Below are 22,393 nucleotides of genomic sequence, written 5' to 3'. Positions count from 1 at the left end.
CCTGCTGAGAAAAAAAATTTCCCCAAATTTGACCCACATCACCTTCAACGTATTGTGATAAGACTTTCTCTCTCTACTAACCGAAGACTCAGACAGTAATTCTACACAACACTAAATGTCCTCATAGGAATGCTCAGCCTTCTGCTGGCTTGGACCCCACCTCCTTTGGGAGCTGACCTTAATATTTAACCTACTTTAATCATGCTGCAGAATGATTACGAAAAATTATGAAACTGGAAAACACTATTAGTCTTGGCAATTGCTGATATTTTAAAAACAAACCTTTTGTTCTTTTTTTTCTATTTCCAGTAAAGTGAAATTTAAAAAAAAACATTTAATTAAATACGCCACACAGAGTAGTAAGGCATTACCAGGAAGAATTGAACTGTACAGATGTGTGGCACACGCACCATCAGAAAAAAAGAAAAGCAGAATTTATGACTTGTAAAGCCTTTAATCTGCAGCTTTCTGCTTATTACCTGTTCAAATTTCAGTGAAAGCCAATTAATTTTCATTTCTGATGGCACTTCTCAGATAGTTGGACAAACTGATACACTGAACCAGTTTGTTTCTCAGCAAAAGCAAATTTTGAAAATACCTCTAGAAGTGGAAAAATAAGGTATTTTAAACAGCTCAACATTTTTATGCAAAAATGTTTCTCTAAACTCATCCTGTCTCATATAAAAAGGCAGGAAAATGCATTTGCTGTTTGATTTTACTTGGATCTCAATCTTTTTTGTGAATTGTTGATAGCACCAATATTTGCAGCTCTGTTCCACCTGAATCAAGTGCCACTAACTCCTGTTCAATATTGATGAAATACAGCTGAGAGTGAGGGAAGCTGGGGGACGGATATCAGAGGAATTAGCAAGGATCTCGTCTGCTCTTCCATGACACCAAAGGGACTGCAGTCTCTGAGTCTCCTGGGTCCATGGTAGATATTACAAATACAAGGGCTAACACAACACAGAAAAATCTTTTGACTCTTAAAATGTACATGGGGCCCTCTAAGATACAAACTGTATTTCTCACTGTATTTCTTTTATACCAGACAGAGGACAGGAGAAGAGAGCTCTGTCTGCATACAGAAAAAAATGAATATACTTTGCTTTCCAGACAGATGACAATGCAGAGATTAATCTGCTTCTTTTGCCCTACTACAGCCACCTGCAGCAAGGCACAAGCGGGCCAAATGCTCCCTCACCCTATGTTTGCAGAAAGAGAAGTCATTCTTTTCCATTCTGGAAATTTGCTCACACTCGCACCTTTGGCATATTGGGCATTTTAAACAACCTAAACTAGCCAGAAAATAAAAGTCAGAATTTCGTTTCCAACATCACAAGATTCTGCTCTCGGCTGAAATGCTTTCAGCTGATTTAAACAAGAGAGGATGGAAGCCTTATTGACTGGGTAGTGTAGTTAAAATTAAGCTGACCAACTGATCTGGCATGTCTGGGGTTGCCTCTTTGAATTACAGAATTCTCCAGCTCCTTCACAGTGAAACATATTCCTGTTGAAGCTTCAGAACAAAATGAAAATTTAATTCAATCTGAAAGATATTGATCCCTTTGGGACTTATTCAAGCTGCCTAGCTTTATCAGTTTAGGCCTCCTGGGCTCTTAACAAACCTGTGCAGCACTCTCTGAGTCTGAAGCAGATTGTTCCTTCATGCTCCCACCTTGATTCTTTTGTGACCTAGTATCCAGCAAATGCAGCTTGCAATAGATCTCTCTAAAAGGCTTTTTGCAGATACCAGTGTATCATAGCATTTTGATTTCTCACAACCAAAAGTCTGCCCCCGCACCCTTCTCACTGAGCCACAGAGTTTAACACCAGTCCTTTTGTCTTTAACAGGACCCATTAAACTCGCAGTAAAGAGTGGGGATCTGCAGTTTTGTAAACAGCAACACATGAGGTCATGCTCTCCAAAATTAGGTTATTTTTAGTAAATCTTCTGTTTTACCCACTTGCAATAGCACCATAAACTGTGGGCATCACTGAAGTAGCCTCATTCAAGTAGTCATTCAAGAATGAATGTCACAACTCAGAAGACTGACAACTGTTGGGGAGCAAGATGGGTTTAAAGTACTTTAGCTTGAAGTAGCTGATAACACAACCTTTTTATACCACAAGACACAACAGATTTCTAAGTATAAACTTTATTCTTTTCCTTGATATGGTGATTCAGTGGGAAAGCCATAGGCATACACTGTGTGTCCACAATGCAAAAGCACTGCAAAGCTGATACAGACAGACAAGCCACATAAATGTACATTTTTTTTACCACTGCATAAACATAAGTTATCCCACTGTAATTTCAACAGTGTGGTTACAGCAAATGGTCTTCTTTGTGTGAAGGTATTTATTCTGGTCAGTTTATTCCTAAACAGCATGGGGAATAAGGAAATACAATGATAAATGATAAATTTGAATTTGAAGAGCAGCTCTACTGATACAATTATTTTGGCAAGAAGAAATATGCTCCATATCAAAAATTATTGCTTTGTATATATATGAACACAGACACGCAAGACAGCCAAGTTCACTTTCCCTGCACAGATCAGCACCCACACCAGTCCTGCATGCACAAACCAAAGAAGAAAAGTCCTGTAGAGAACAGGACAGGGAACCAACTTGGAGCCTTGTTAGTGTGAGCAAAAACCATCACAGTGCTTCACGTCTGAGCTGGGACAGCACAACTCTGCACCAGACAAAGCCACTAGCCACTGAATCCATTTCAGTCATCAATATCACTGACTTCCTTTTTCATTCATTTTATTATGTTATCTTATAGCTATTTTCCATCTGTTGTGTTACCTGTTTTTCTCTTTGTCTGGTTGCATCCATCCATTTAAACAGGTACTATCAGAAACACAGCAGGCAGATGAAAACCATTCAGCTCGTCACCAACAGTTCAATGCCCACTCAGGGGGGCTGTTACAGTCTTTATTTTATGATTAGCTCCTGCCCACTGCACCAACTTAGGCTTTTATTTGCTATTCTGTTCCCCCAGCTAGAGAACATTTATACTTCCCTTTGAATTTATTTTCTGTTCTAGATACCTGTCTCTGAAAACAAAGATATGGAAGGAAGACCCATGGACTATGTAATACAGTTAGTGCCAGGAGAAACAGAGAATCTGTGGGACCTTTTTGCATGGTTATATTTCACACATCTAACACTGCAAAGAGACACACTCTGATGACATTAAATTCAAATCAATAATGTAAGGGGCAGTTTCAACGACTCTCTGGAGATACAATCGTGCTCCAAAGCTCACTGAGGCCAATCTTGGGTCACTTGTTTCTGAATGCATAATGAATTTCCTCTGCAAGTTCAATTTTGCAAGGACCCAGGCATCTCCTGGGGTACGTGATGCATGCCTTTAGCTCCTACTGAGACTAATGGGACCTTAAGGGGCTGGACAAATTTCAGGAACAGGCATTTTCCGAATTATAAAAGCAATTCCTGTCTGAGGACTGAATCCAATACCATGATGTATGCCTTGTAATGCTGCTGAAAGAAAAAGAAGCACAAAATATTAATTCTCTTGAAGAAGGAGACAACAGAAAGCCCTAAAGTTACAACACAAGGCAGCCAGCTCATGCGTGGAGCTCATCAATATGATTCTTAGGAGGCTCCCAGGAAAAGTTGGCTGGAGGGACAGCCAGCCAAACTGAGGTTACCACAATGTGTGTTAGGAGGGCAAGACGTGATTACACTATCATTATTTACCAAGCAAGATACAGAATTTTTTCAAGCATGACTGAATTGCATCTGCCCTTGAACACCTGGCTGGGAGTAAAACTGGCTCACAAGCAGAGAGAGGCTGGCTGCCTTTGCTGCAGATAAACTCACTATCATGAGAGCTTCAAGGAGCAAGGCATTTAGTAATTAAAGGAGAATAAATATAGGGCATGTGACCATGCCATTTCCCTTTCTCCATCTGATGCCACAGGAAAGCACGGAATGACAAAAACAAAGCTTGTTTTCATGTCCTTTTCTACCAAGACTAAATAAGATTATAGCAGAAGCACACAGGCAGTCACACTGACAGCACAGTGATATTGTGAAGCTGGTTGGGAGAAAGAAAAAAGCCACACCAACTCAAAAAGTCTCTCAGCAGTCTATTTTAAGGAGGCATCTTATATAACAGGAAACAAGCACAGTTATTCTGGATTCTTGAACACCGTCTGTCACACTGCCACAAGCAAAGGAAGTATAAAGGAGTATGTGAGACCATTTGAAGATTGTTAGTTTTAATTAGTCTGTAATAATGTTGGTTATATAAATCCTTGCAGGTTGAATTAGAGGAAGAAAGTGCCATGGAGATTAAGCCTACATAATATCTAAATCATTTCAAAGCTAAGGGGAAAATAGATCCTTTTTTACTCTTTTGCTAATGGCAAGCTCAGACAAGAGGGTGGTGATCAGTGTGTGGTATTTACAGGCACTAACCACTAACACTGGGATGAATTCTTCAAGGCAGGAAGACACACTCTCAAGGAGGCAAGGGACAGGTGGTTGCTTGGCAAAGGAGAGCTTTTCTGTCCAAAAGCTATGGAGTGAAGCATCAGCTGTCCATGTACAACTTAGCAGGAACACCAGAAGGGTCCCTCAGGGTTGTGGTACACCAGCTGGCTTCTCAGCCACTACCCCAGCCTAGCCTGCAGGTGCTACTGTGCTGCCCAGAGCTACTGCTGCCAAGAGCTAACACACCTTCTCTACCTTTTCTCTCTAAAAGAGCATCCACATAACACAAGGCAGGATGGAATCCTCAGTTTCTTAGGTTTCTTGTTTAGGGCTTAGAATTTGGCTAATAACTTTGGTCACAGATAGTGTTTAGGATGAAAGGATGTACTAGAATTCAAAGAAGACCAGTGAAACATTTCTGTGTCTTGAAACCACATATGCATATTTTTTTAAGCTTTAGCATAGATGGAAAGGGAAATAAAATTGTCACTGGTTGAAAAGAATGCTGTGTCTAATTCAAACCAGAATTTTGAACGTTTCATTTCTGATTCCAAGTGAAAAAAACCCCCAGTGATTCATATAGCATTACTCTATTAGCAGGATAAGAACTAAAGGAGGAATTGTATGGACACTATCCAGGTTTATGGAGCTTTACTCCAACCAATCACCATCTGTTCTCCCAGGACTGTGCAGGTATATAGATCAGAAATAGCCCAAATCCAGAAAAGCAATGCCACAGAGAAACTTTGCAAACCTCAAGGAAAGAAAACACAATTTAGGCATTAAGATGTCACTGTGCATAACACATCTGGGGCAAATTTTCAGGAAATCTAAGTTAGTTTTGCTCCAAATACTTCTGTATGATTTCACAGCAGCTGGTTCATGGAGAGTTTGAAATTTGCACCACTCTTTATGCCCATTAGATACAAAACTAAAAGCTTCCTAATCCATGAAAGACTGCTAAAATAGCAGAAGAAAAGATGAAAGGATGAAAGTTAGGTCAGCTAATAAAAATATAAATTATATTGAAACTTGCAATAACTGAATATTACTACATGTTGATGTAATGATTTACCAGTTTGTATCCATTTAGTTCTTGGTATGCTGACTCAAAAAGAGAAAGACCCATTTAGGCACATCTTGTGCATGTAATATTAAACTCACCCTTCATGAAAAGGCATCTGTGTAGTTCAGTGTTAGGAACTTTTCATAGTGGCTAACATCTAAACCAAGGAAACATATTGTTTTGATTATACTTTTTAAATGGGCATATCGAAACTTATAAAAGACGCAAAGGTAATAAACTCCTGCAGTTCCCCATCCAAATAACTATAATCCTATTAATTATATTGCCTTCCATTCCATTGTTATCATTACTACATTATGGTTAGAAAATCAAATGCAAGAACCTTTTCTTTCTATCTGATTACAAAATATTTTGCTCAGATGTTCCTAGGCAGAGCTGCAGTTTCCCTCACAGAAGCACAGCAGTAGGGATGAGGACATGAAGTTCCACAAATCCACAGAGATGGCACAAAGCCAAAAGGAATGGTGGGGTTACAAGTCCCTGGGCAAACACCAATACTGTCTAACAGACTTCATCCAAAGAGGGGTCTCGACTGAATTTCACAATAACTTCCCACCCCACAAGGTACCCAACTCTAGCAAATACTTTTCTCATTTTTAGGAGGTTTTGAATAACACATTACAAACTTCTCCCTGCAGCTTTCTGAAAGAAGCTGCATCTGTTTCTTTATTCCGTGCTATCCAACATGCAGGAGTGGCTATGAAAGAGCAAAACACACAGCGTGTGTGTAACTGGGAGAGGCAGAGAGAGATGCAAACACCTGCATCTCTCATTTAACCAGTAATCCAAGAATTCCCCTGCAGAGGGCTGAAAAGGTTAAGCCTTTATCCGTTTCTTTATGTACATGCACAGAATGTAATTTTTACCTCTGCAATGTAATGGGTTAATATAATTTACACAGCAATAATAATACACTAATAATAATTTACATAGCACATCTCTTTCTTGTATAGATGCAAACCTTGGCTGTTGGAACAGCTGATGGGAAAGGCATGTCCAATTACTTCAGTTCAAAAGCCAAGGCTCACATGTAACAGCCAAGATGAACCATAGTTCCCTCTGCTGCCCTCCTGGTCATGGTTTGTCATGTTGGGAGAGCAAGCACACCTCTGAAGGGCTGCCCTTTTAGCCTACCAGTGATCCAATTTACAACACTGATCCACAAAGAGTTACATTGGCAGAATACCCAGAAGGAAAGGGAAAGGATATCAGTAAACTGTGGCATGAAATCAAGATGTAGCCAGAAGCATGAAGACGAGTGATTCTCCATGCTGCTCTCTTTTTCTGTGCCACCATGGTCCTTTCTTTGATCTTCCTTCCAGCTGTTGCCATAACATGGCTTTCAATTTAATTTCTCTAACTGCAGTTTGATTTAAGCATGTTTGCAAAAACTCTCCTGAGATTTTACAATCACTGTTGCATGCCTACTTATTCAAATAACAATGGATCCTGCTCCTGAGGACCTCAGGCCTGATTTTTCGTTACCTTGCAAACTCATTACTTGTTTACACCTGCATAAAATTCAGATATTAAAGCATTATAAACTCAGGTGGCCTCAGTATAAATGATTGCACCAGAGGCAGAATGTCAGAAGAGGTGGAGCGTGCCCTCCTAGAAGCAAAGACACACCCCAAGTTACACTGCACCATGTCCCTACCGCTGGAAGAAGCTCCGGTAATTTGTGTAAGCTCCCAGTAGTGCCACTTTTCTACAGCACACACAGCAAGCACACTGCAGTCTGCTATAAAGAAAGGCACTGCCAGAGGCAGCAGCAGCACAAAGGGGATGTGAGTGAAAGCAGTGTCAGGAATATGTCACTAAGGGACAGTGGGGAAGCCACATGCTCCTCAGACACAGCTGTGCCTTAGACAGGCAGAACTGTCTCAAGGACTCCATGCTGTTTACAGTTTCCCTGAGGCTCCCTTCTTTTCCAGGTAAAAACAGTGTTTCAATGCAGCCCCAACAGAAGAGGTTCTGTTCAAAGCAAAATTGTGAAGACTTATCCAACAATAAAAAGAAGGTATCATCATATATATATTATAAGGTGTCCAAGGTGCTGGTGGTTCAGAGGACTCCTGCTAGGTTTTTTTAAATTCAGATAAAATAAATAAAAGCTGTCCTCCTTGGCACAGCTGCTCCCAGGCAGCCAGGGCTATCCTCCCATGGCACAAGGGCAGCTGCACCTATTGAGGTATATCTGCCAATACATTTTGGAATTTAAACTGATTCCTCAGAGAAAAAAATGCCCAAAGATCAGGGAAGAAAAACAGGTCCACAGATGTATTATTCTTTCAGAGTGCATAGGGGTGGTGGACACCTAGACCTTTTCTATTCCCTCACACTAAGATTAAGATTGCTCCAGTTGTGTGTGTGGTATTTTTACAGCCAAGTGTTTAACACAGGGAAAAGTCAGGCTCCCACACTTCTTGAGGATGATTGTTCCAGGGAGTAATAACTGAACTATAATTCAGGAAATTGTTCCCAATATTGAGATTAGGTTCTTCTTTGTCTGATTTCTTCCATTTACTTATAGCTACAACTCATCCTTTACGCTAAATAATTCTTCTCTCTTTGTGGGTGTTCCATCCCTCTGATGTTTGTGGGCTCTTCTATCCCTTAGCCATATTAGTCACCACTTAGCCAAGCTATACTCATTTAGCCCTTTTATTAGGACTCGTTAATTATTCTTAATCCCCTCCCCTGAACTCCCTGGTTTCCCAATCTCTCTCACAACACTGTAGCCAGTATTCCCCATGCTCCAATATCATAACACTGTAGAGAGGAATTCCGCTCTCCTCATCCCAATGTTCCCAGAAATACAGAATACAGTTTAGCTGTTGCATACTGCATCTCTCCATCCCTATGTCTTCTTTAGTGTTATTGCTTCCCAATGCCAAATCTGGCTTCCCTGACACACACAGCTAGCCCAGCTGGAGCAAAGCCCACAAATAGGATTAAGACCTGGCTTTCGCCTCCATCTCAAACTGTGTTCACTTCTCTTAAATACATTTTTTCTTTAAAATTCATTGCTCTCTCAAGGTTTAGTACAATGTTCACTGCTGCAGTAATAAAAAGGCCCAGTTCTGAAAGGCTTTTTGCATCGTTTCAGTAGGATCTAAAGCCACTGGAGGTTAAGCATCTAAATACCTAAAATCTCCCTTAAATACTATTAACAACATATTGTGCTCAAGCAAATATGTTTGAGAATTCAGAGACTGATATTTAGGAATGAATTTTCTTTCCAAGAATGGTATTTTCAGTGCAGCACAGTTTAGTTCCAATAACAAGGTAGGTATAATTATGTCTCACTACTGCCCTAATTATTTTTAGAATTTCAATGATTCTGTCACCATGGGTGCTTTTCAGTAAGTTTTGGCTGGAAAAAACCTTGACTTTTAGAAAATATCAGCAGCACCCTGATGCAACTAATGCCCTTAATATTTGGCTAGTATTTAACAAAAACACCAATTCTGAGTATTCAGTGAGGCACTGCCTCACCAAAATAATGTGAATTCACTGCTGGTATCAGTGGCTTTGGCTTACACCACTAAAGGCTCTGAAATGCTAAGATGACACTGAATCACACTGACACAAAAGATGGGTATAGAGGCAAGGACTGGGGAGCAGGTACAGCAAATATTTATATGGTACATCTCACCTCCCACAGAATTAATCCTTCTCAGTGGCTACAGCATGCATTGAGAGAGTAAGAACAAATTCTTATCCCTTTCTCCACCCACTGGGAATAGGATGCTTTGGAGAGGTAAAGAGGAGGCAGGGAATGTGAACTGACTTCTTTGCTTTGCCTTTGTCTGAAGGCAAAGGTGCATCTTGCCCCATTTCTCCCACAGCCATAGCACACACCTACATAATTGAAGCTCAGTCAGAGACCTCTGCAACATAAGCAGCAAGAGAAGGCAAACTACAAGCATGACAAGATGAGAGATGGTGACATAAATACTCATCTGCTGAGCAGCCCTGGTGGTTAATAGAAAACATATATCAGAAAAACAACTTCCACTCTTAGAGAGCAGCTTTGGCTGAGTATAGGAACGGTATCTTGTGCATGGGTGTTCATAGCTACTAAAATAACAATCTCTGACAAGGATGAAATGATGAAACACTACCTAAAGATATATTTACTAGATCCAAATTTAACTGACAGGTCAACATATCTTTTACCAGGTGCTATGACTTCAGAAAATGTCAGAAAGGTGATAAAGCTCAGAGGAGATTTGATTACATCACTGTAGAACTCTGTTTTCCAATGACGCTCTAAATGTTCTCATCACTATTTAAATAATGGGTCAAAAGATCAACAAAATAACATTGGCTGGCAAAACATTCTCTCTGTAGCAGGAACCTGACTGTCCTGACCATTTATATTACAAAGTTCAAATGTCAGTGACATATCCTGAGCTGTGCTCAACTGTCACTAACCTCTGACTTCCCTTCAGATTCAAGTCACATTTTATCTTTCCTGTAGTAGTGTCTGCCTCTAAAAAAATCCCCTTGGGCTTTTTTAGATCGTACCTTCCATGTCTACAAAGTTTACATCCAATTTGACTGGAGTTGTCTTTAAGTATGATATGGCAAACTGTAATATAGAACTGATTTGTCCAGCAATTGTTCTATTGCAGTTGGCTAAGGTGCAGAAGTCCTTTCAAAAAAGGTTCTGGGCTTTGTTGCTAAAAAAAAAACAAATTGGCTTTTCCAAAATTAACATTTTTGTACTGTCTAAAGTTTAGAGCTTTTTTCCCACCACTCCTGTCAAAATTGTGGTCAATTTGTTTGCTGAAAATCTACCATGAACTCTATTATTAAATAAAGATGGGTAGACATTAAGAAACAGGAAGAAATCTAATTTGCAGCTTAGCATGTTCTCTGCAGTTGAAGTACTATAATGGCAAACTTTGATACTAAGGTAGTAAACTCAGCACTAAATCCAGACTGCTGAAGAAATGCCATTGCAACCCAGGTAAGGACTCGCATGACAATATTTCCCAATAGTGTGCAGCTGGTCTTGGCCAGGAACACACTGTGCCCCACGTGACTAGCCAAGCTGATGATACATGGATTGAACCAGATGCAAATGAACCACGCAACTCTGTACTAGAAGTCAGAAGATGTGTTTATGCCTGGCTCCCACAGAATTTCTTGCATTTCCTCAGAAGCCACAAGCTGCTCATTATAAAGAGGACAGGGGAATAAACAAGCATGAACTTGATCCAGAAGTTATTTCTGTTCTGCAACAACTGCTGCTTAACTCACCAACTCTGCCACTCGATGACATGCCAGCATACATTCTGTCTTGCAGAAACTCTTGACCTTTTGATCCTACTTTGGCTCTGCATTCTGCAGGGATGTGTCCTTCTCTTCTTTAGCTGAAGCTGTTTTTGCTTCACACGAGCACAGCTGTGATGTGGCAGCACAACCACAGCAACATCTGGTGAGTCAGGCCAGCGCTGTAATAGAGCAACCACCATGGGGCTCCTCAGACCTGCCGTCCTAAACCTCAGCCCATTAGCAGATCTGTGACATTTTGCACTGTGTGTGGGTATGGACAGCATCTCACATCCACCAGTTAAGCCACTTAAAAGCTAACGCTCATGGATCTTGAAGACCTTTTAGTGAAAGAGGCTGCTTTAGCCTTTCTACTCCACAACATAACTGGGATGTGAAGAGAAAAACTCCAGGGCTAGGAAGATGCCAGCCAGAAGTACCATGGGGAGCCTATACAGGCCTTTGTGGCAAGAAAGGCATTCCATAACAAAAACATGATACCTGAATAATTAGATTAAAATTTTCTGCTGACAATCCCCATGGAAAATAAAAGTGAAAAGAAAGAAAAAACCAAAACTGTATTCATAGGAAATTAGGAAAACAGAAATGCAACCTAAGGCAGTGCAAGATATCTAATTGTCACTTGCAAAACAATACCTCTATTCCATCTTTCTTCTTTTTTAATTGGCAGGATCCAAGGCAAACAATTATAATAATCTAAATTCATTTACATTCTGAAAGGACTATAGAAAAAGAAAGCAATCTTCCAATGAGTAATGTAGTAACAATCAGTGGAGACACTGTTTCAAGGCAACTATTCTAACTACAGTCTATGGAGAACATTATTTAGGAGTTTTTCATTTAAAATGATACAATTTTCATTCCAGGATGCTTTTCATTTAAAACAGCAGCTATACTGTATGACTAGCCTGAGTCTAGCTGCTCAGTGGGTTATCTATTAGTGAATTCACTGGCCCTACACAATTCACTATACTGTCTGAGTTTCAAAGGATAAAAGTGCTGTTTGGGAAAGGACTTTGTATGTAGCTAGAGGAGGGCCCTTGGGCACCCCTCAGGCAGCACAGACATGCTCTAACCCAGAAAGAAGCCCAAGAGGAAAAGTCACAGTCAGCTTCCTTCTAGAAAGGTAGTTCTGACAGCAGCAACAAATAATTAGCCAAATGCTGAATCAGTAACTTTCTTTTGTCTTCCCATATCTGCACAGAAATTCACATTTATGTAAACTCCAATGAGGGGAAGTCCATAGAAAACCATTAGGTGTATACATAATGCTGAATCACATGAACCTGATTTAGCTGTCCAAACAGTACCTCTAGCTTCTATATAGTCCGTGGTGAGAGAAGAACTATTCTAAAAGACATTCAGAGCATCTTTATTAAGCTGATGCTTGTAGGAGTTTAGCTTCCTTACAGATCAAGAATTACAGTAGGTGGTTTAGTAAAAATATCCTTCATTACTGTGCTAGTTTCAGCTGGGGTAGATTTAATTTTCTTCCCAGTGGATAGTACAGGGCTATGTTTCAGATTTGTGCTGAACTGAACACAAGGCTGATAATACAGAGCTGTTTTTGTTATTGCTCAGCAGGGCTTACACAGAGCCAAGGCCTTTGCTGCTTGTCCTACAGCCACACTGATGAGGAGGCTGGGAGGGGACACAGCTAGGACAGGTGACCCAAATGACCAAAGGAATATTCCAGACCATACGGCATCTCATTCAGTATATAAAGTGGGGAGGAAGGGGGAGGATGTTTGGAGTGATGCTGTTTGTCTTCCCAAGTCAGTGTTATCTGTGATGGGGCCCTGCTCTGCTGAACACCTGCCTGCCCATGGGAAGTGCTGAATTAATTCCTTGGGGGTTTTTTTGCTTGCGTGCACAGTTTTTGCTTTTCCTACTAAACTGTCTTTATCTCAAGTTTTCTTTATCTCACTAGTTTTCTCATTTTTCCCCCTCCCATTTTTCCCCCACTGGTGGGAGAGAGAGTGAGCAGGTGCCTGGGGCTTGGCTGCTGGCTGGGGCTAAACAACAACACATAAAAATTAGTTACTACTGATAAAGCCTCCTCCAGAGACTTGCAGAAAATCACAAGGCTCTAACTTCTGTTCTTAGTTGCACCTGCAAGTTTTCTCTACATCTTCAGCTTTAGAAGCAGCTCTAAGTATCTCCTGCCCTTTATAAATAAAAAAAATATTTTTCCAAAACATGTTTTCCAAAAAGCCTGTTTTTATTTTCTGACTCAAAACTATTTTCTTTCATATTGGCTCCTTAATCAAATGTATGTCCACATCTCAAAAAGTGAAATATTTAATTTTCATTAGACAACCAAACATTTACTCATAAGCACACCCACCAGGAATAGGAACATACCTAATGACTGATTTTTATCCTAGTTAGTACTTCCACTTCCACTGACAACTAACCAAGGAACTTTTCCAAACATCAGAACTAGCTATAGATGCTTTTCCACAGTCTGGTCCAGTCCCTCTGAGGTTTGGATTGCCAATGCTAGGATGGGGACCAGGGAGTATTCAGAGGAAATGCAGGGTGAGGGGGACACTGTAGTATCTGGGATGGCAGGGACAGGGAGCCTCCCACACTGGGGACATGCAAATGGCAAGGAGACAAACAGAACAAGAGAGTAAAGGTAAGATGTGTACTGATGTGAATGATAAATCACAATAGAGGCAAACAGAAGCAACTCACTGAGAGTGAAATCATGAAGGAGCACTGAAAGTGTGTCAAAATGCAATTCATCATTGAGCACCCTGCTGCCCACCAGAGTTGCCATTATCTGCCTGATCCAGAACAATTTATCTGCTGAAGTTATAACGCATGCTGCATCCACAGCCAGAAAACACTTTCTCTGCAGAGCCTTCCCAAAACAGGAAACCAGAGCAGCCCCTCTGCAGAAACTCCTTCACACAGAAATCCTTCATCATGAACTCCTTCTGCACATGGAAAAGCCTTTCAGAAGCAAAATACACTCACAGTGAATGAAGAGATTTGCCAAAAGTTTGCAAAAAAATTCCATTTGCAATTATCTGCATCATCAAAATCATTCTTTGTAGACAGCCAAAGTGTAAAACCACTCAAATAAAATCTGCAATAATGTTATTCTTAAGCAAAGTTTCCCTCAGTTGTATCTTCATTTTCCAGTCACTTCTTTACATGAATAACAGTTTTGACAGATAGAACCTATTTATTTCTTTTGTATTCTGAAAACCTGCCTCATAAAGTTTCAGTCTTCTGTAACATATTCAAGTTTTCCAACCACAGCTGACTATGGTGCACTTATCCTTCATTTGAGCAACACCCTGACAATCTTTTGGAATTTCTAAACAAAATAAAAAAAACCAACAAGTACTGTTTTAACTTTGAAAATACTACCTGCACTCTTCAGAGCTTCAAGACAGTAAATCTAAGAAGAAGAAAACAATTGCTGCTTTAAAGATTTAAAACAGCTCTGCATCTTTTCCATTGACAATATGCCTACCAAGGAAGCACTGTGAGTTCAGACTGCAGCATAACCTACTGTGGTAAAACCTCAGTTGCCCTGATGGATTACATACCATTGAATGTTTCAAATACATCATGACACTACATTTTTCAGTTGCTTGCTTGCTTTCTTTTTTTTTTTTTTTTTTTTCCTAAATGGGCAGCCTCAGCACAGCCAAATGCACTGTTTGTAAACAGAAAACTCATTCGTGCTTATGGCCTGCAAGTAGACACAGAGCAGCCCTGGAGTAAACTGTGAGCCAAGTCAGAAAGTCTTTACATTAAATTAGTAACTTCACTTTTCCTCTTGGATTTGTAACGGCAGAAACCAATTTGTGATGAGATTGACCAGAATCCTGGGAGCTGTCAGGAGCATGCCAGGGCACTAAGAAGAATTCTGCTTCATATAAACCACATAAAGAAAATTCAAAACCCACTTCCCTGCCCTTGGCTCTCTCAGTCACCTTTGTATGCCCTGCTCCCAGATCCCCTCTCTTCTTGTATCGTGCTTGATGTACAGCACAAACACCTATACTGTGGAAAGGGAACTAGGGAAACTGATTGGAGAGATGCACATCATTATCTGCTTGCTCACTTCTCTTTTATGTATTTTTCATAAAATAATTACCTGTTTTGTTAATTTAAGATGAAATCTGAAGCAGGATTGACTACTTCTTTTACTTAACTACATGGGGATCTACTCCAGTGCACATGGAGAGCTCACAGACTACAAGAAAAGAAAGGGTGGGAAAAAACACAACATTTATTTAAGTCCTTGTATTACTCTTAATTTTTCAAATTTTAAAATACTGCTTGATTTTTGTTTAAATGATTGGTGAAATAGTAATACTACTATTCTGGGGTATCTTTAAGCATAAATCTGAGAGGATCTTTCCTCCCTCAGACCAAAATAGTAACAAGAAAGACTTTCCTCAATATTAATTGTTCTCAAGCAGCCAATCTAGCCACTTACAGAATTTATCATATTAGGCCTCTGTTTTAATCTTACAAATATCTGAAATTACATTAGATCTAAAAGGAATACTCAACAAAATATGTCACTTAGCTCTGGTTCTTTCTGAAGATGACACTAATTTATGTGTCCAGATTCCAGCTACACCACTAGACCCCAATTAGCCGTTACAGCGGAACAATCCATAACATCCCTATGGAGAAATGCCCTGAAATTTCATTTCAGATCAATTTGTACCCTTGAACAATACCAGTAGGATCCTCAGCACTCACCAAGGACATGTTCTCCAGAACAGCCTGGGTGGGCCAGGAATAACTAATGTATCAAGAATTTAACATCTACAAGCTCTCTCCAAGTGTTTGAGAGAGACTAAAAATAGGGCTCTTTACTCCTTCACTGAAATTGTGCACTATTTGTTACAATGCATCCAGTTTCCTGGGAATTCCATTTCATGGAATGCCAAGCAAATTCTTCCTGGGAGGACCCTTTTTCTTTTAATGTCTTTGTAAGCATGGTTGGTCAAAACAATTCTTGTGGAAAACTTCTAATACAAAATTTTGCTTTAAAGAAATGTAAGTATTTGGGAACTTCTACCAGAATTTTTTCCTTCATGAAAGGCACACACAGCTTTCTAACATCAGTAATGCCTAGACCAGGTAGAGAATTTAGCCCACATAAAAGATTAAGGAAAAAAAATCAATATTCTGATGAGGCAAAGTTCCAACTGGTTTCCAGCATCATTTTTTTTGCTGAAAAATCTTTCTTTTTATAGGTTTGGGGGGAGTTGGGGTTTTTTGGGTGTTTTGCTTTCTTTATTTTTAAGGAGGAGGTAGGAAATGTTACTACTTCTGTAAAAAAAAAAACTTAACAAAATATACAATCTAATATCAATTTTAGACAGCAATAAAATGTTTAAATTTTCATCAGAGACATCTGTGTGCATTGCTTTTCAGACAAGTCCTGTTCACAGCTGCTCTGGAAATAAAGGTATGCTACAAAAAAAGCCCATTGAGAAATCTTTTATGTACTACACTTGCTTTAAAGTACAAGATCACATGTCTCCTTCCAGCGGCTCAATTTAAAATCTACTTCTTCTACACAGTTAATAGACTAATTTCTTTAGCCTCAAGCAACAAAACAAGCTTTCTAAGTCCAAACCTTCTAGTGCTTAGTCACCACTCTGTAAATTCAGTCAATCTCCCAGTATTTCAGGACAATTTAACCATGACAAATCAACAGTCGCACTGATATAGAGACTCTCACAGTGACATTCTGCCCTGATCCCAGGCCTGCCTAAGTTACAAGCCCAGGAGCTCCACTGAACTCATTGTCATCACCCACAAGTGGCCTTGAACCACAGCTCACCTATCAGCTGCTGCTGGAAGCAGCCACAGGAGGACACCTGGAGCTAACAAGCCAGACTCAAGTTGACATGCCTCCACGTGAGCCTCTCAGAAAACGCTTCCTCGATCTGTAGGTTCTTGGAAACAGTGTTATCTACACTGAAGAGCAGCACAGATAGACGGATACTCTGGCAGAGCAAATAATCCTGGCCTCCTCTCTGCTCCAAAGAAGTCAGCATTTGATTAGTAGCTCTAGCACAAAGCTGTCCAAATTGTGAATGGCTTGGCTGTGCATAATGGTCACTCAGCTATCTCCCCTCAGTACTGCACTATCCAGGTTTTTCAGGGTGTTTCAGTTCCCCTCTTATCTTTGTAATGGGGAAACAACTATAACACAGAATTATGTCAAAAGCTGGTAGAAGCTACATAATACTTCTCTCTTACTGTAAGATAGTTTCCAAAACCAGCAAACAATCTTATTCCTTCCAGACCAGGTATGCATAAGGTAATAGGCTGGTTCACTGAAGGATGGACCAGTAAACTGGATGTTTGGGTCATGTAACCAGAGTGAATGGCTGTGTGCTGGGATATGCTTATGCACGTGCATGTGCACAAGCTCATATGCACAAACTTGTGCTCTGTAGCTAATGAATTTTCTCAAAAATAGCTCATTAGATTGTAAACTGTGTTGTACTGACACTAACTAACCATGGCAACTGCCAAATGTATAAAAAGCACACAAACACTCCTTTCAAAGCACAGTCTGTGCTTGAATCTGTCTTTTTAAAGCTTGTATGAAAACAGTGGGATGCAATAATACAAGCCTAATTTGTGAGATTCTGCAAAACAGAAGGGAAGAGTTCAGTAATCTTCTGAAGAGGCTAGTTTTTTGTATTAAAGTCAAAAGCATCATCCTACCACCCTTTCTGACCTCTTGCATAACACAAGCCACAGAAACTCACTGAGCAAGTATCACCACGAGCCCACACTTTCTGTTGAGATACTGTGTGTTGTTTAAATACATTAGAGAAAAGAAATTCATTCACTGCAGAAGTCCCTTCCAGTCTTCTAAGGCTGACAGCACTAAGCCTCATTTTTAAGCTCTGTGCATCTACTTAGAACATTTATGAGACACATATGTTACCAGGTAGCTATTTAATATGCAAGTAAACCAAATCAAAGGTCACATTACCAACAAACACAAGTGTCTGCTGCAAAACAAAAGATAACCATAAACTGAATTTTAGTGGGCCTGAACCATAAAATGCACTATACACTCATTTAAACATACTCAAGTATTTGCCTAAGATATTTTATTGATAAAAACCTCACAACTTTAAAAAGAAATTATCTGTGTCCAAAAAAACATTGAGTCTTCTATATATGGTCCACAACAAAACAGACTGAACACATTTGTATGGAGAGTGTTTCCCTTTCTACACATGGGATCTTTTTTAATTAAATGGAAAAACCTGAAACACTTGCCAATGGAAAGGGAAAAATTTAATTTCAAATTTCATTAAAGGGTTTCCTTTCATAGCTAAGACTTCTGGAAAATGGCTAGTAGTCCCAGCTGTGTGCACATTATACAGCAACAAAAAAAAATTAATAATTAAACAAACAAATAAAGGAAGTGGTATGCCAGCAAAGCTAACGTCCTAGACATTCAATCACCATGCTTATAAAGCATGAAGCAATTACCCACTCTGTCACTTGGGGCTACAGCATCTTTTTGCACCTTCATGAGCTCACAGATGCTTCAGAATGTAACAACTTAGCTTTTCTAATTCAGCACTGTCCCAGAGCTGGGCAGAAGCCTGTCTCTGCTGTGATGGAGTTTGAGGATGACATGAGCCACAAGGTACTCCTGGTATTTTTCTGAGGGCTCTAAAACAAAGTCAGTTGGCAATAATGAAGCTGTTGGCAGTAACACCAAAAGCACTGCCAACATGCACAAGGCATTCAATATGTTAACAGGTAGTAGATCAGATGCATTCACATTATTTCTGTTGAGCTTACCTTTGACAGTATTAGGTGTTCAGCAGAAAATAATCTTTATTCATTAGCAGCACTATCAACATCACACCACTGCCACCAATCCAGAAACTTCAAAAAACCTAAGCAAAGAATGATCCCTGGGTTATCAGCCGGTACTACTCCTACAGACTGCAGGCAAGGACCAAGCTGTCAAGATACTTCATCCACCTGTAGATGATTTCCTACCACCCTTGTTTTCTTGCAGGGCCTTCAGCCAGAGGCAGAAGATCAATTGTTCTGGCATCATCAGCCAACTCCTGTCCACTCTCCCCCAGAAGGGAAGAGTGCAAGTTAAAAGGTTTCAGTTAATATTCTTGCTACATTTGTAGGCAAACCTTCTCCAGGAACACAAGTATACAGAGAAGGACTTCATGAATCTAGTAAGTTTTCTTGCTCATATCAGTTAGTGGAGAAAAAAATAGTAAGTCTAGATCTCTGAAGCTCCAAGGATAATTCACTTTTTTGGGTGAAAGACTGATTTTTAAAAACAAGCAGCAATGACAATAAGTGAGGCCATTACTTCTCACAGTGTCTAAAACAATTACACAGTTAATCACAGAACACTTCCACAGGACTTTCATTCAACTCCACGGCTCTATTCAGAAGAAGAAACCCCTTTTCCTCTCTATATACTTCTGTATTGAAATGCTCCTGTTAAGCTAGTAGCAGTGTTAGCATTAGGAGCAGAATTTGAAATCCAAATCACATACTCAACCCTTGTCACTCACTATTTTGAAAAAGCATTTCCCATTGTTCAGAATTTCTTCACTAGCACAGTCTGTGCTAAGGGAAAATGGGGATCTCCTGCTGTTGCTAATACATACCAGAGATCTACCACAGATAGAAGAGACACAAAAAAACCATGATGAAAATTGTCTGGCAGTACACCTCCTATGAATTCAGTGGTTAATGATTCTAACTAAAATCTGCCTTCCTTAAATATCTTAAAATCTCCCTTTGCCCATCTAAGCCACTAGAGCTTTCTTAGTGACTGCTCCCCACCTGTCTGTTAGCATTATTTAAATAAGTTATCTGATGAAAAAGCACTGGAGTAAATCAGCAGCTGAGGGTGGAAAAGCAAATGCTGTGGCTATCAGAGCTGACAGAGCCAGCCTGTCTGCAAGCCTCTGCACGCACAGTGGGATGACATGCTCACCAAGGCTTGGGAAGGGTCCATCGTGTCAAGCCCCAACAGATTGTGCTCCTTCATTCTCACCATTAATGTTCAGGCTGGTTTGGATTTGGTTGGTTTTTGGTTGGTTGGTTTTGGAAGTGTTTTCTTGTTTGTTTGTTTTTAAGGTGATAAGATACCTGAACAAGTAAGATGAAGCTTGCTAGCTGCCAGCTATAAATATTGTACTGGGGGTATGGCTTTTAAAATACAGGCTCCAAAGAGATACAGCATCCCTGTGTTGAGAAAAATCACATAAACCCATCCACAGTCACAGAACATGACTGACTTTGACCCCAGTGTTTGCATCTGGACACTGGTTCCGGATTAGACTCGTGTTGCTTTTGTCCGGTGTTTAAATTCTTTAAGGAAAAAGGAAGTGCCAGCAACTGAAAAGTGTAATTTCTCTAAAACTATTTCCTTCCCTTTATCCCCACCTCCTCACAGCCTCATTTCAACAGCTCCACAGAAGTACAACTCAAATTCATTCATGCATCATAATGCCAGCCAAAGCAATTCCCTCTTACTCTCTCCAGTGGTTGCCCCAGATAAACAGGCCTTAGGTAAGGTTCACAGACTGTTTGCCACGCGTTCATCATCAATAGTTTCATTTCTAATGAAGGTTTTGACACTGCTGAAGTAAAAGATAATCTGCTACTGAACTTTAAATTAAGCAGAGAGAGCTAATAGTGTTAACCTTAGCATCTCTGCCTGACTTTTCACTTTAGAGGCCCTTGAGGTTTCCAACTCAATTTCTGGCTTCTCTGATCATGCAAGAATAATGAGATTGAAAATGCAAGCAGTGCAATATGGCACTCATCCTTGGTGGGACCACAGTACTGAGAGTTCACATGCAGGGGGCAAAAACAAAACCCTGTGAAAAAAGACCAAGACAAAAGAACTTCAACCAGCAGAGATACAGGCATATTTTCATTTCAGTCTCCCATTTCACCCACGTTAAAATATTGGTAGTCCTACAGTCATTGCATTTCTCTTTGCTCAAAAGCCACCTTTTCCATTAGAGAAGGTGTGTAACTTGAACTGATCTTTCTGTGCCTGGCTGCTCCATACAGGATGTGTGCAAAACTGCCCTTTGCATTTTTACTGCATTAGTATCTTCTATGTTCTTAAATCTAAATGTTGTCCTCTACCTGTAGATTTTGTAAAGTTTTATGATGTTAAGTGTTCTGTAAATTCCCTCATTTCCCTTCCAGATTAATTGGCTATGAAGTCCAACTTTATTACTTGAAGGAACTGTAAATAACATGAAAACTCCACCTATGTGTAGCATAATTATGTTGAGAAGCACAAAGTTTGGAGTCTCGACATAATCAGAAAACACAGATAGACAGGAGAAGTTTATGTGTTTTCCTCTACTAGATATTTTCTATAAGGTCTTAAAATTGTTGAATGCCCTGAAAACTTTAGGGAATCTTGAATCACAGGAATTGATACTGTGGTTTGCCTTGCAAATTCTAAACCTGATACGGGAAAGCCGCTCTTACAGTTCAAACCTCTTCTTCAGCTCACATGCACAATCTAACCGCGGGCTTTGCACAATGGCCAAGACACAAAGGAAGTTACCACAACCCTAGATTAGGTCTCCTAAAATGAAAGCAAAGCCAAACAAATTATATTTTTATATCGGTGTTATCTAAAATACTATCATACCCTAGATCAATGAAAAGCACTATGGCATTGTAGATACCACTGTCTAGAATGGACAAATATATGAAAAATATCTTAACAGAAAACACTGTATTTACAGCTCCAGAGCCATAGCTTGGTCATGCATTACTTGAATTTACAACAGAGGTGCAATAAAAACCACCAGTGCAGGAGACAGAGTGTATTTGTATCAAGGGATGGACGGACCATATGACAAACTTTTCTTTTGTGCTCCCATCCACAATCCAAAGCACTGATTAAATTTTAGAAGTCAGTAATAGCTTCAAGCTCAATAGGACACTGTTGCTGTGCTTTCAGAATTTCAGAAGAAAAAGTGCAACAGACCATACTTTTAGAAAAGGCACTGTTGAAATGTATAGAAAAGAGTAAGTCATACCAACAATACAGTGCTATGGTCTGTATTGTTGTTTTGTTTCACTTACTCTGATATAAAGTTTTATTTTACAAAGTACATATTAGTACATCTTTTAGTAAGCTTTTTTATATTTTGAAAAACATTTGTAATTTCACATTTTTTTCCCAAATACAGTATAAGCCTAAGAGAATGCATGCACATACATCAGTTTATTATGTTACCAATTAAGAACACAGTTCTATATCTCTCCTACAAAGAATGTATACAACTAAGAGGGCATTTTTTCAAGTCATACTTCATTGGGGTTTTTTTCCTCTTCTCATGGGAAATTCCCATCACACATAATAAGGATAAAACCAATAAAGTTTGAAAGAAATTAAACAAACGGCACAAAAATTATTCTAAACATCATATGGGTCATAGGAGAGTTCAAAAAATATTTATGCAAGTAACTGAATTCTATAGCAGA

The 22,393-nt window shown here is 39.6% G+C and overlaps 1 protein-coding gene across 1 annotated transcript in view; it reads right to left on the bottom strand.

Moving 5' to 3' along the window:
• Positions 1 to 22,393, bottom strand: part of KIF26B (kinesin family member 26B) — a 280,513-nt gene that overhangs the window by 118,152 nt on the left and 139,968 nt on the right. The gene's annotated exons all lie outside the window — the stretch shown is intronic.

The sequence above is a fragment of the Geospiza fortis genome, unplaced genomic scaffold, assembly GCF_000277835.1.
Source record: "Geospiza fortis unplaced genomic scaffold, GeoFor_1.0 scaffold41, whole genome shotgun sequence".
NCBI classification, from domain to species: domain Eukaryota; kingdom Metazoa; phylum Chordata; class Aves; order Passeriformes; family Thraupidae; genus Geospiza; species Geospiza fortis.
Note: the sequence above shows the minus strand (reverse complement) of the source record. Positions and strands in the feature narration are given on the sequence as shown.